We start from the raw sequence: 13,302 nt of genomic DNA, 5'->3' as shown, positions 1-13,302 counted from the left end.
ATATCCAGTTTAGTATTAAGTTTTAGTGGCAGTTTTGTCCTTTGAGGTTTATTTTGAGTGTTATTCTTTTTACTTTTAAACAGCTTTATTGAGATAGAGCTTACATATCATACAGTTCACCTACTTAAAGTATACCATTTAATGGGTTTTAGTCTACTGTATTAATTAGGGTTCTCTAGAGAAACAGAATCAACAGGAAATATTCATAAATGTAAAATTTATAAAAGTGTCTCACATAACCATAAAAATGTATAGTCCAAAATTTGTAGGGCAGGCTGTGAAGCTGACGATTCTGATGGAGGGTCTGGATGAACTCCACAGGAGAGGCTCACTGGCCAAAGCAGGAAGAACCTGAATCTTCTGAATCCTCCTTAAAAGGCTTCCGGTGATTAGATTAAGCATCACTCATTGCAGAAGACACTCCCCTTGGCTGATTACAAATGTAATGAGCTGTGGATGCAGCGACGTGATCATAATTTAATTCTGTGAAATGTCCTCATAACATCAGACAGGCCAGCACTTGCCTGACCAGACAGGTACCACAACCTGGCCAAGTTGACACGTGAACCTGACCATGACATCTATTCACAGGATGTGTAGCCATCACTACAATCTAAGTTTAGAACATTTTCATCATCCAAAAAAAGAAACCCTGTACTCATTAGCGGTCATTCCCCATTCCCACTCTCCCTGTCCCCCTAGCTCTAGGCAACCACTAATCTACTTTGTCTCCATAGATTTGTGCATTCGAGACATTTCGTATAAATGGAATCATCCTGTGTGTGGTGTGGTAGTTAGATTCAGTTGTCAACTTGGCCAGGTGAACATACCTAGTTTTGTTGCTGTGGACATGAGCCAATGGTACGTGAACCTCATCTATTGCTAATTATATCTGCACTCGGCTAGGAGGCGTGCCTGCTGCAGTGAATGATGTTTGACTTAATTGGTTGGTGCTTAAATGAGAGAGCTCAACATAGCACAGCCTAAGCAGCTCGGCATTCCTCATCTCAGCACTTGCAGCTCAGCCCAGGCCTTTGGAGATGCAGAAGGAAGTCACCCCGGGGAGAGTCGTTGGAACTCAGGGGCCTGGAGGAAAGGCCAGCAGAGACCATCCTGTGCCTTCCCATGTAAGAAAGAACCTCAGTGGAAAGTCAGCTGCCTTTCCTCTGAAGAACTAACAAAATAAATCCCCTTTTATTAAAAGCAAATCTGGCCGGAGCTGCTGAGCCCCGCGCCGGCGCCCGGCGCCCACTGCCCGCCCGAGCGAGTCTGCCCGCGGTCCACTCGCCGTGGTCCACTCACCGCGGTCCAGCTCGGACTCGCCGCCTCCCGGGCCGGCTCCACGCCCCGCACTCCCCGCGCCTCGCGCCCGGAGAGCACCATGCTGCAGCTGGACTCCCGCGGGGGCAGCGCGGGCGGTGGCGGCGATGACCTCGGTGCGCCTGACGAGCTGTTGGCCTTCCAGGACGAGGGCGAGGAGCAGGACGACAAGAGCCGCGACAGCACCGTGGGCCCCAAGCGCAACCTGGCCGAGCTCAAGTCGTCGCTCATCAATGAGTCCGAGGGCCCGGCAGGCGGCGCGGGGGTCCCGGGGACCGAGGCCGAGGTCTGGGCCGAGGCGCTCCGGTGGGAGCACATATCGCAGAGACTTTACTCGGACGAACTTCCAGAGTCTCTAGAGGACGGCCTGAAGGCCCCGGAGTGTGCCAGCGGCATGTACAAAGAGACCATCTACTCCGCCTTCAATCTGCTCATGCACTACCCACCCCCCTCCGGAGCAGGGCAGCACCCCCCCGCCTCAGCCCCCACTGCACAATAAGACCAGTCAGCACCCCCACGGCGTCCCCCAACTCTCTCCTCTCTACGAACATTTCAGCAACCCACACTCCACTCCTGTGCCTGCAGACATCAGCCAGAAGCAAGGAGTTCACAGGCCCCTGCAGACCCCTGACCTCCCTGGCTTCTACTCTCTGACCTCAGGCAGCATGGGACAGCTCCCCCACACCATGAGCTGGTTCACTCACCCATCCCTGATGCTAGGCTCCGGTGTCCCTGGTCATCCCGCAGCATCCCTCACCCAGCCATTGTCCCCCTCAGGAAAGCAGGAGCTGCAGCCCTATGACCACAGCCTGCAGACCCAGGTAGAGTCCGAGGCAGAGAAAGAGGCCAAGAAGCCACTCAGTGCCTTCATGCTGTACATGAAGGAGGTGAGAGCCAAGGTCATTGCAGAGTGCACACTCAAGGAAAGTGCTGCCATCAATCAGATCCTGGGTCGCAGGTGGCATGCACTGTCACGGGAAGAGCAGGCCAAGTATTACGAGCTGGCCCGCAAGGAGAGGCAGCTGCATATGCAGCTATACCCAGGCTGGTCGGCACGGGACAACTACGGGAAGAAGAAGAGGCGGTCGAGGGAAAAGCACCAAGAATCCAATACAGACCCTGGCTCGCCTAAGAAATGCCGTGCTCGCTTTGGCCTCAACCAGCAGACGGATTGGTGTGGTCCATGCAGGAGGAAAAAGAAATGCATTCGGTACATACCCGGAGAAGGTGGCTGCCCCAGCCCCATTCCTTCCGATGACAGTGCTCTAGGCTGCCCCAGGTCCCCAGCCCCCAGGACTCGCCCTCATACTTCCTGCTGCCCCACTTCCCCACAGAACTGCTTGCTAGCCCTGCGGAGCCAGCACCTACATCACCAGGTCTCTCTGCTGCTCTCAGCCTCTCCGCCCACTGGGCCCCCATAGACCCCCTACAGTGCCCTGAAGAGTATACAGGTACATCAACAGGAATCTTAGAGACAGGTGGCCTAGCATGTACAGGACACGTGGCCTCCCCCAGGGGCCCACCCCCGGAGAGAAGGCGACTGAGCCCCAAAGCATGTGGAAATCGACCAGGGGCCTTATTAATTCCTTCTCAAAGTCCAGGCCCTGGACATTTCAGAGGCTGCAGAAGTTCTTCCTAAACCTAGGACCTCAATTCAAACTGTTCAGAGTGGTAGGAATCAGATTTGTGTTGATATATTATCTCATTAAGGGCATCCTTTGTACCTATGGCATTCTGCAACTATTTTTACCATTTTTCTTGCTAGCCAGATGCCCCTGCCTCTCTTCTTTTCTTCTATAAGTGATAGATGGACTAGACTGAGTCCAGCTGCCCTCCCTACTTGCATGCCCACCCCCCACCATCACATTTCCCCATACCAGACACTTCATGGACCAAGAATGAGCAGATTTATCAAATGACATACAACATGGTCACAACCACCAAGTCCAAGATGACAACGCTTCTCTTAAGGGACTGGAGAAGCCCTATTTACAGAAAACCAACTGCTGTTGATAAGCTGGACCAGAGGATGCCTCTTACTGTGTTCTCAGAAGCTTGCCAAGAGGAGAAACAGGCAGCTAAGGAGAGAATGGGATAGGTTAAGTCTAGACTTATCACACCAGGCAACAGGATAACGTGACACTATCCTGACAGGCAAGTGTGGGTGGTGGAGTATATGTGGTTCTAGTTCAAATTACGTGGAAATGTTTCCTGAGAAACCCACCCCCCTAAGCAGCCCAATACCGAGGCCCCATGCCTATCAGTAGCAGCTGTAGTCAACATAGTTCAAAGGAGTTATCCAAATCTGGCATTCATTACTCCCCATTCAGAAAGTCTTTTTCACAGTTCCATTTCCAACTCATCCAGTCAGTTTGACAGCTCTTGGGACAGTTGTGAGAGCAACCCCCAAACCTCATGACAGCCAGTGCCTATCTTCTAGCATCAAACTAGGCCAGCTCACTTTTTCCATGGAGCTGCAGGAAGGGCAAGGGCAAATGAAAGACCATTACAACTAAAGCAAGGAGCCCAGAACACCTCTAGTGGTGTTTTTCATCACAGCCTACTTTAACCCATTTCTGAGCCAAGCTTCAACCCTGAGCCAAGCTTCAACCCTGAGCCTTGAAAAACAAGTCTTTTTTTAATTTAATTTTATTGTTTTTTTTTAATCTTTCTCTCTGTATATAGTCTGAGTCCAAAGAAAAAGGGCTGTCCATGTATGTACCCAGATACCCGCTCAAGAAGCCTTTAGTTCCTATTTTAGCCACTGGTTTTTCAGAATCCAGGGATCATCTTTTAATGTAGCATTGCAAGAAATCTTGAAAGGAAAAGACCATTGTAGTGTTAAAAATATTTTTTATTGTTAATGCATCATGAATCAAACTTTTTAAAACATGAAAATAAAGATACTTTTTACTGGGGAAAAAAAAAAAGCAAATCTGTCTCTGGTGTATTGCATTCGACAGCTAGCAAACTAGAACATGTGGTTTTTTTTTTTTTTTTTTTTTTTTTTTTTTTAAAGGAAAGACAGAGAGAAGGAAGGAAGGATAGAAGGAAGGAAGGAAGGAAGAAAGGGAAACATCTTTAAACATTTTCTTGTTTTATTGTATTTTGTTTTTTTTTTTTTGTTACATGGGCTGGGGCCGGGAATCGAACCGAGGTCCTCCGGCATAGCAGGCAAGCACTTTGCCCGCTGAGCCACCGTGGCCCGCCCAACATGTGGTTTTTTAAAAATGTTTTTTTATTGCGAAATATAACACATATACAAAATAAACTTAATTTTCAAAGTTTTTCATTTTAACAAGTAGTTACAGAACAGATTTCAAAGTTTAGTATGGGTAACCATTTCATATTTTCAGGTTTTTCCTCCTAGCTGCTCTAAAACACTGAAGGCTGACATACTCATTTGTTTAGCTTGTCTGTTATAACTCTTCCTCCTCCTTTGATCCTTCTCCCACTCTGTAGGGGTCTTTGGACCATGCTCATTCTAACTTTTTCATGTTGAAAAGGGGTGTCAGCAGTATAGGATAGGGGGATGGAATGGGTTGATATTCTTGGAGAGGACGGCCCCTCTTTGGATTTCAGGACTTACCTGACCTAGTTATCTTCTGGAGGTTGTAGGTTTTAGGAAAGTAAACTTAGTGCATGAAATTTTTATAGTTTCAGTTAGAGCCCTAGGTATTCTTTAGGGTTTACAGAAATGATGTTAGTTGGGGTATGTCAAACCATGGCAATTAGCGATATATAACTGAAGTTTGCATATGAGTAGCCTCCAGCATAGCCTCTTGAATCTATTTGAACTTTCTTAGCCACTGATACCCTATTTTGTTAACATTTGTTTTCTCTCTTTTAGTCCAGAAAGCATTGTTGATCCCACGGTGCCAGGGCCAGGCTCAACCCTGGAAGTTATGTCCCATGTTGTTAGGGAGACTTTCACCCCTGAATGTCATGCCTCATGGTGGAAGGGTTATAATTTTCCTTGCAGTGTTGGGCTTAAAGAGAGAGAGAGGCCACATCTGAGCAACCAGAGAGGTTTCCTGGAAGCAACGTTTAGGCCTCATTATAGCTTCTCACTACAGAACTAAGTTTGTAAGGGCAAGCTTCACAGTCAAGGGCGTGGCCTATATTCTTAGGAATCTCAAACGTTTGAGATAGTACCAGGTATTTTCTGCATGGGAAAATTTAATCTTTCCCTATTTTTTCTCTAATCCCTCAAAGGACCCTACCAATACTTTTTAATTATCACTTCACCATAATTTGCCATGTCTCTGGGTAGCAATACCCAGAGTAATTCAGCTAAATAGAATTACAAGCCTCATTTCTATTCTGTACTCCATCTGTTTTGGTTGTCTAAATGAGCTCTGTAGACAGGTTAATTTAGAGTGTGTGTTACAGAAGATTTAAGTTTTAGACACTATAAACCTCTCTGACTCTAGTCTTATATAGTAGGTGAAGCTCCAGTTTCTATCATCTTCTGACCTGCATTCTGATTTACCTTAATCCCAACTAGATCGGCTTTATTATTTCTGATTGAGGCCTGATATTTTTTTCAGTTATTTAACAGTTATTGTATGTAGCAGTGCTGACTTTCAGAGCTGCAGAACTCCAGCTCTGAGTCTTAGGTGTCACAGAGGTACTCAAAGTTCCAGGGAAATACCAGCTTCTACACATATAGCTCAGTGTCTCAGAATCTAGAAATACACTTACAATTTTGGATTAAGTATGGCTGCTGTAAGAGTTTACAATCTAGGCTTCAGTTTTTTTCAAGTATTTTCTGAAAGAGACAATAGCATATTTGTTCTTTTGTTTCCAGCTTATTTTGCACAACACAGTATTCCCAAGGTTCATTCAATTTGTTGCATGCCTCCTGACATTATTCCTTTTTGTAGCTGAACTGTATTCCATCATATAAATGTATCACAGTTCATTATTCTGCTTCTCGGTCGTTGCACCCTTCAGCTCCCTCCATCTATTGGGCATCATGGCTATTGTCCAAAATAAACCATGTCTTACAGTGTCCTCACTTTGTTGTACAATCAGCAGCGCTCTCAGTTTTTTTAGACATTTTTCATTGGTTCAGAGAGACAAAGAACCGATAAACACAGCCTCACCAGATATCAAATCAAAACCTCCCGTGTCCCTCCTCCCCAATGTTTAGCCCTGGTATTGCTGTGATACTGTTGCTGTCTTCCTATTAACTATGGGCCATAGCATGCAATATTAGTTTTCTGGCTATACCCCTCTGTTACTGACTCTTTGTACAAGATCAAAGCTTTGAAGGAGTTCATGCGAGAACTTACAATTCTAGTTAATTGGTGGGATACATGGCAATATATATCCCCTTTCAGTAATATTTATCTTCAGTATGGCAATATTACTTATAACCCCACTAATTAGCTATCATTGCTTCTATCCGTTCCCTTACGTTTAAGTTGAGCCACATTTAGTAACCTTTCCCCTGCCTCTAGGTTCTGTGTTCCTCTAGGTCACCTATATTTTACAGTGTAAACCTCTGAAGTTACCTTTACCATAGTCACAATAGTGAGATCGTACAGTATCAATACTTCTGTGTCCGGCCTATTTCCCTCGGTGTAATGTACTCAAGGTTCATTTGTATTGTCATATGCTTTGGGATCTCATTTCGACTTACTGATGCGTAATATTCTACCATGTGTATATGCCACATTTTGTTTATCCACTTGTCTGTTGGTGGGCACTTGGATTCTTTCCATCTTTTGGCTGTTGTGAAAAGTGTTGCTTTGTGCATCGGTGTGCAAATGTCTGTTTATGTCATTGCTTTCAGTTCTTCTGTGTGTATACTGAGTATTGGTATTGCTGAGTTGTAGGGCACCCGGATACTTAGTTTTCTGCCAGGCTGTTTGCCACAGCAGCTGTACCATTCAGATGTTCCCACTAGAGTGAATAAATGTTCCAATCTCTCCATATCCTTTCCAACATTTGTAGTTTTCTGTTTGTTTTATAGCAGTCATTCTTATGATAGCTCATTGTAGTCTTATTTGCGTTTCCCTTATAGCTAATGAAGATGAGCATCTCTGCATGTGCTTTTTGCCATTTGTAGTTGCTCTTCAGAAGAAATGTCTGTTCATATCCTTTGCCCATTTTATAATTGGGTTTTTTATTCTTTTGTTGTTGAGTTATATAATTTCTTTATGTACATGGCGTGGTAGTTAGATTCAGTTGTCAACTTGGCCAGGTGAAGGTACCTAGTTCTGTTGCTGTGGACATGAGCCAATGGTACATGAACCTCATATGATGCTGATTTACATCTGCAGTCGGCTAGGGGGTGTGCCTGCTGCAATACATGATGTTTGACTTAATTGGCTGGTGCTTAAATGAGAGAGTGCAATGTAGCTCAGCCCAAGCAGCTCAGCATAGCTCATCTCAGCACTCACAGCTCAGCCCAGGCCTTTGGAGGTACAGAAAGAAATCACCTCAGGGAAAGTTGTTGGAACCCAGAGGCCTGGAGAGAAGTCCAGCAGAGATTGCCCTGTGCCTTCCCACATAAGAAAGAACCTCAGATGAAAGTTAGCTGCCTTTCCTCTGAAGAACTAACGAATTAAATCCCCTTTTATAAATCCCCTTTTATTAAAAGCCAGTCCATCTCTGATGTGTTGCATTCCCACAGCTGGCAAACTAGAACCTGTGGGATATCAAAACTTTATCTGATATGTGGTTTCACAATATTTTCTCCCATTGAGTTGGTTGGCTCTTCAACTTTATGACAAAGTCCTTTGAGGTGCAGAAGCGTTTGATTTTAAGTACTTCCTATTTATCAATCTTTTCTTTTGTTGCTTGTGCTTTGGGTGTAAAGTTTAAGAAGCTACCTTCTATTCCTAGGTTTTGAAGATGTTTCCCTACATTTTCTTCTAGGGTTTTATGGTACTGTCTCTTATATTTAAGTCCTTAATCCATTTTGAATTAATTTTTGTATAGAGTATAAGATAGGGGTCCTCTTTCAGTCTTTCGACTATTGATATCTAGTTCTCCCATGCTCATTTATTAAAAAGACTGTTCTGTCCCAGTTCAGTGAATTTGGGGCATTATTGAAGATAATTGACCATAGATTTGGTGGTCTATTTCTATATTCTCAATTTGATTCTACTGGTCACTACTTCTGTCTTTTTGCCAGTACCATGATATTTTGAGCACTTTGGCTTTATCATAAGCTTTATAGTCAGAAAATTTTAGTCTTCCCACTTTGCTCTTCTTTTTAAGGATATCTTTAGCTATTTTAGGTCTCTTTCCCTTCCAAATAAATTTGACAACTACCTTTTCCAAGTTTTCAAAGTAGGTTGTTGGAATTTTGGTTGGTATTGCATTGAATCTTTTGATCAATTTGGGTAGAATTGACATCGTAACGACATTCCACCTTCCTATCCATGAACACGGAATGTCTTTCTATCTGTTTAGGTTGTCTTTGATTCTTTTTAGCAGTGTTTGTAGTTTTCTGTGCACAAGTCCTTGACATCCCTGGTTAAGCTTATTCCTAGATACTTAATGACACATTTTTTAATGTGTCATTGGATTTGATTTGCTAGTATTTTTTTGAGAGTTTTTGCAACTATGTTCATTAGGGAGATTAGTCTGTAGTTTTCCTTTCTTGTAACGTCTTTATGTGATTTTGGTATTTAGAGTGATGTTAGCTTCATAAAATGAGTTAGGTAGCATTCCTTTCTTCAGTTTTTTCGAAGAATTTTGGCAGGATTGGTATTAGTTTTTTTGGAATGTTTAATAAAATTCCCCTATGAAGCCATCTGGCCCATTTTCTTTTTAGGAAGTTTTTTGATGACTGGTTAAATCTCTTTACTTATAATTGGTTTGCTGAGGTATTTTATTTATTCTTGAGTCGGTGTAGACAGTTCTTGTATTTCTAGGAATTTGTCCATTTCATCTAAGTTGCCTAGCTTATTGTATAGTTGTTGATACTGTTGTCTTACAATTTTTAAAAATTTCTTCAGGATCTATGGTAAAGACCCACTCCTCTTGTTTCTGATTTTGTTTATTTTCATACTCTTTTTTTCTTTGTCAGTCTAGCTAGGGGTCTGTTAATTTTAATTGATTTTTCTCAAAGAACCAACTATTGGTTTTGTTGTTTCTTCTGTTGTATTTTTGTTTGTTTATTTATGATTTATTCTTTGTTATTTCTCCTAGTCTGTTTGCCTTGGAGTTAGTTTGCTGTTCTTCCTGTAATTTCTCCAGATGAGCAATTAAGTTCTTGATTTTTGTTCATTCTTCTTTTTAATATAGGCATTTAGGGCAATACATTTCCCTCTCAGCACTGCCTTTGCCACATCCCATAAGTTCTTGTATGTTGCATTCTCATTTTTATTTGGCTCCAGATATTTAGTGATATCTCTAGCAATTTCTTCTTGGACTTACTGATTATTTAAGAGTGTTTTGTTTAATCTCCAAATACTTGTGGAAGTTTGGAGATTAAACTAGTTCTTTGGTGGTTATTAATTTTCAACTTCATTCCATGTGGTCAGAGAAAGTGCTTTTGATAATTCCTGTCTTATTAAATTTATAAAGACCTGTTTTGTGTCCTAGCATGTGATCTCTTCTGTAGAACTTTCCATGAGTACTGGAGAAAAATAGATATCCTGTGTTTTGGGGTATAACCATCTCTATATGCCTACAGGTCTAATTCATTTATCACATTAAGTTCTCTGTTTCCATGGTGATCCTATGTCTGGTCATTCTATCTATTGAAATATTCCACTATTATTGTTGAAATGTCTATTACTCCCTTCAGTTTTGCCAACAATTGCCTCATAAACTTTAGAACTCCTTGATTAGGAGCATAAATATTTGTGATTGTTATTTATTCTTGGTGAATTGTTTCTTTTATTAATATGTAGTGTCCTTCTTTGTCTCTTATGACATCTTTACATTTAAAGTTTATTTTATTTGATATGAGTATGTCTACTCCTGCTTTCTTTAATTACAGCTTACATAGAAAGATCCTTTTCCATTTCCTTGGGTCTAAGATGCATCTCTTTTAAACAGCATATAGATGGATCATATTTTTAAATCTATTCTGCTGATCTGTGTCTTTTGATTAGTGAATTTAGTCCATTAATGTTCAGAGTTCTTACTCTAAAGGCAGTTCTTTAATCTACCATCCTATCCTTTAGTTTTTATTTGTCAAATCTGTATACTTTTCCTTCTGTCTCTTTTTATCCTTTGAATTACTCTTACTGGTACTGTTCAATTCTATGCCCTCTTCCAGATTTCCTCCTGTCTTTTTTTTTCTAACCAGCAGAACTCCTTTTAGTATTTCTTAAAGGGCATGTTTCGTGTTGACTAGTTCTCTCAGTCTTTGTTTGTCTTTGAAGATTTGAATCTCTCCCTCAGTTCTGAAAGACTGGAAAAAGAACTCTTGGCTGGAAGCCTTTCTTATTGAGGATCTTAAATAAAACATACCTCTGCCTTCTCACCTCCGTGGTGCCAGTTGAGTAGTCCAAATTCAGTCTTATGTGGTTTCACTTGTATGTACTAGATCACTTTTCTTGTGTAGCTTTCAGAGCTTTCTGCTTCTCAACATTTGAGAGTCTGATTAGTATGTGTCTTGTAATAGGTCCATGTGGATTTCTTCTATTTGGGGTTTGTAGGCCTTTACTGATTTGCGTATTTATGTCTTTTATGAGTTGGGAATTTTTCTTTGACTAACTTTCCAAGCCCTTTACTCTTCTCTTCTCCTTCTGGGACACCAATGATTCTTATATTTGTGTGCCTTTTGTTGTCCATCATTTCCCTGAGATCCAGTTCCATTTTTCACATCTTTCTTGCCATTTGTTCTTTTGTGTGCTCAAGTTCGGTTGTCCTGTCCTCTAGTTCACTTATTCTTTCTTCTGCCTCTTCACAACTACTGTTGTGTGTGTCTAGTATATTTTTAATTTGGTTTACAATATCTTTCACCTCTGTGAGATTTGGTAGTTTTCTATTTAATCTTTAAGGTTCTTCTTTATGCTCTTCTAGTGTCTTCTTGATATCCTTTATTTCCTTATAAATATCCTTGAGTAGTTGTTCTGTAGTCTGTGTCCCCTTTGGTATTTTGATTTGGCCATTTAGCTGGGTCATTTCTACCTGGATTGTCACATGCCTCATGATTTTCTGTTGCATCTAGGGCATCTGAGTGTCAAGCAGGGCAGTAAAAGAAAAAACCATGTGTGGTAGTTAGGTTCAGGTGTCAACCTGGTCAGGTGAAGATACCAATAGTTCTATTGCTGTGGGCATAAGCCAATGGCATGTGAACTCATCTGTTGCTAATTACATCTGCTGTTGGCTAGGAGGCATGCCCGCTGCAGTGAATAATGTTTGATTTAATTGGCTGGTGCTTAAATCAGAGAGCACAGCCAAAGCAGCTCAGCATACCTCATCTCAGCACTGGCAGCTCAGCCCAGACCTTTGGAGATGCAGAAAGGAATCACCCCAGGAAAAGTTGTTGGAACCCAGAGGTTTTTGCTTTTGTGGTTTTCTTTTCGATACATGCCTAATACACATGTGCTGTAAAAATGGTGTGAAATGGGTGGCTAGCTTTGTTTAATGTCTTATGAAATTCATGAACAATCCAACGTTCATGTTAAGAACGTGTATTAAGTTGATGTAAGTGGAATGAAAGTTTTATGAACGTACTTTTCAACTATTTTCTCTACAGTTTTTCAAAAAGAAAATCACAAAAACAAAAACCTAAAGAAATTAAATACATGGTGTTCTAATTTGCTAGCTGCTAGAATGCGACCCAACAGAGATGGATTGGCTTTCAATAAAAGGGGATTTATTTAGTTAGAAATGTATAGTTCTTCAGAGGAAAGGCAGTTAATTTTCAGCTGAGGTTCTTTCTTACGTGAGAAGGCACAGGGTGATCTCTGCTGGCCTTCTCTCCAGGCCTCTGGGTTCCAACAACTTTTCCTGGGGTGATTCCTTTCTGCATCTCCAAAGGTCTGGGCTGAGCTGCCAGTGCTGAGATGAGGTATGCTGAGCTGCTTTGGCTGTGCTCTCTGATTTAAGCACCAGCCAATTAAATCAAACATTATTCATTGCAGCGGGCATGCCTCCTAGCCAACAGCAGATGTAATTAGCAACAGATGAGGTTCACATGCCATTGGCTTATGCCCACAGCAATAGAACTATTGGTATCTTCACCTGACCAGGTTGACACCTGAGCCTAACTCCCACACATGGTTTTTTCTTTTACTGCCCTGCTTGATACATGTGAAACAGTGGGTATGAAACAACTAATTTTTACTGCATTATTACTTGTATATTTGTTCTTAGGTTGCCTAAAACATTAAATACAGATAAGATAGGTGTTACAAAAATAATAAAAACAAACAGCAGTAACTTTACAAATAATGGAATGTGAACCATGTCTGCCCTTCTCTAGAGTAAAGTGGGTTACAACTTTGTCTAAAAGAGCACTTCAACAGCTGTAGTCAAAATTATGCACATTGAGATTGAATATGCCACAAAAACACCTGGTTTGGCATCTCAGATCCATGGGATATTGTTTTAGTTTGCTAGCTGTGGGAATACAACATACCAGAGATGGACTGGCTTTTAATAAAAGGGGATTTATTTAGTTAAAAATGTATAGGTCTTCAGAGGAAAGGCAACTAACTTTCAACTGAAGTTCTTTCTTATACGGGAAGGCACAAGGCGATCTCTGCTGGCCTTCTCTCCAGGCCTCTGGGTTCCAACAACTTTCCCCAGGGTGATTCCTTTCTGTATCTCCAAAGGCCTGGGCTGAGCTGTGAGTGTTGAGATGAGGTATGCTGAGCTTCTTGAGCTGTGCCATGTTGAGCGCTCTTATTTAAGCTTCCAACCAATTAAATCAAACACCATTCATTGCAGCAGGCATGCCTCCTAGCTGACTGCAGATGTAATCAGCAGCAGATGAGGTTCACATGCCACTGGATCATGTCCACAGCAACAGAAGGAGGCACTCTCACCTGGCCAAGATGA

At 42.0% G+C, this 13,302-nt stretch overlaps 1 protein-coding gene and 1 pseudogene across 4 annotated transcripts in view; both read left to right on the top strand.

Annotated features, from left to right (window-relative positions):
- DHX35 (DEAH-box helicase 35) overlaps window positions 1-13,302 on the top strand; it is a 168,459-nt gene that overhangs the window by 66,088 nt on the left and 89,069 nt on the right. The window lies entirely within an intron of this gene.
- LOC143690905 (transcription factor 7 pseudogene) lies at window positions 1,382-3,852 on the top strand (annotated as a pseudogene).

The sequence above is a fragment of the Tamandua tetradactyla genome, chromosome 1, assembly GCF_023851605.1.
Source record: "Tamandua tetradactyla isolate mTamTet1 chromosome 1, mTamTet1.pri, whole genome shotgun sequence".
In the NCBI taxonomy this organism is placed as follows: domain Eukaryota; kingdom Metazoa; phylum Chordata; class Mammalia; order Pilosa; family Myrmecophagidae; genus Tamandua; species Tamandua tetradactyla.
The sequence above is the reverse complement of the archived record's forward strand: the minus strand, read 5'-3'. Positions and strand labels throughout refer to the sequence as shown.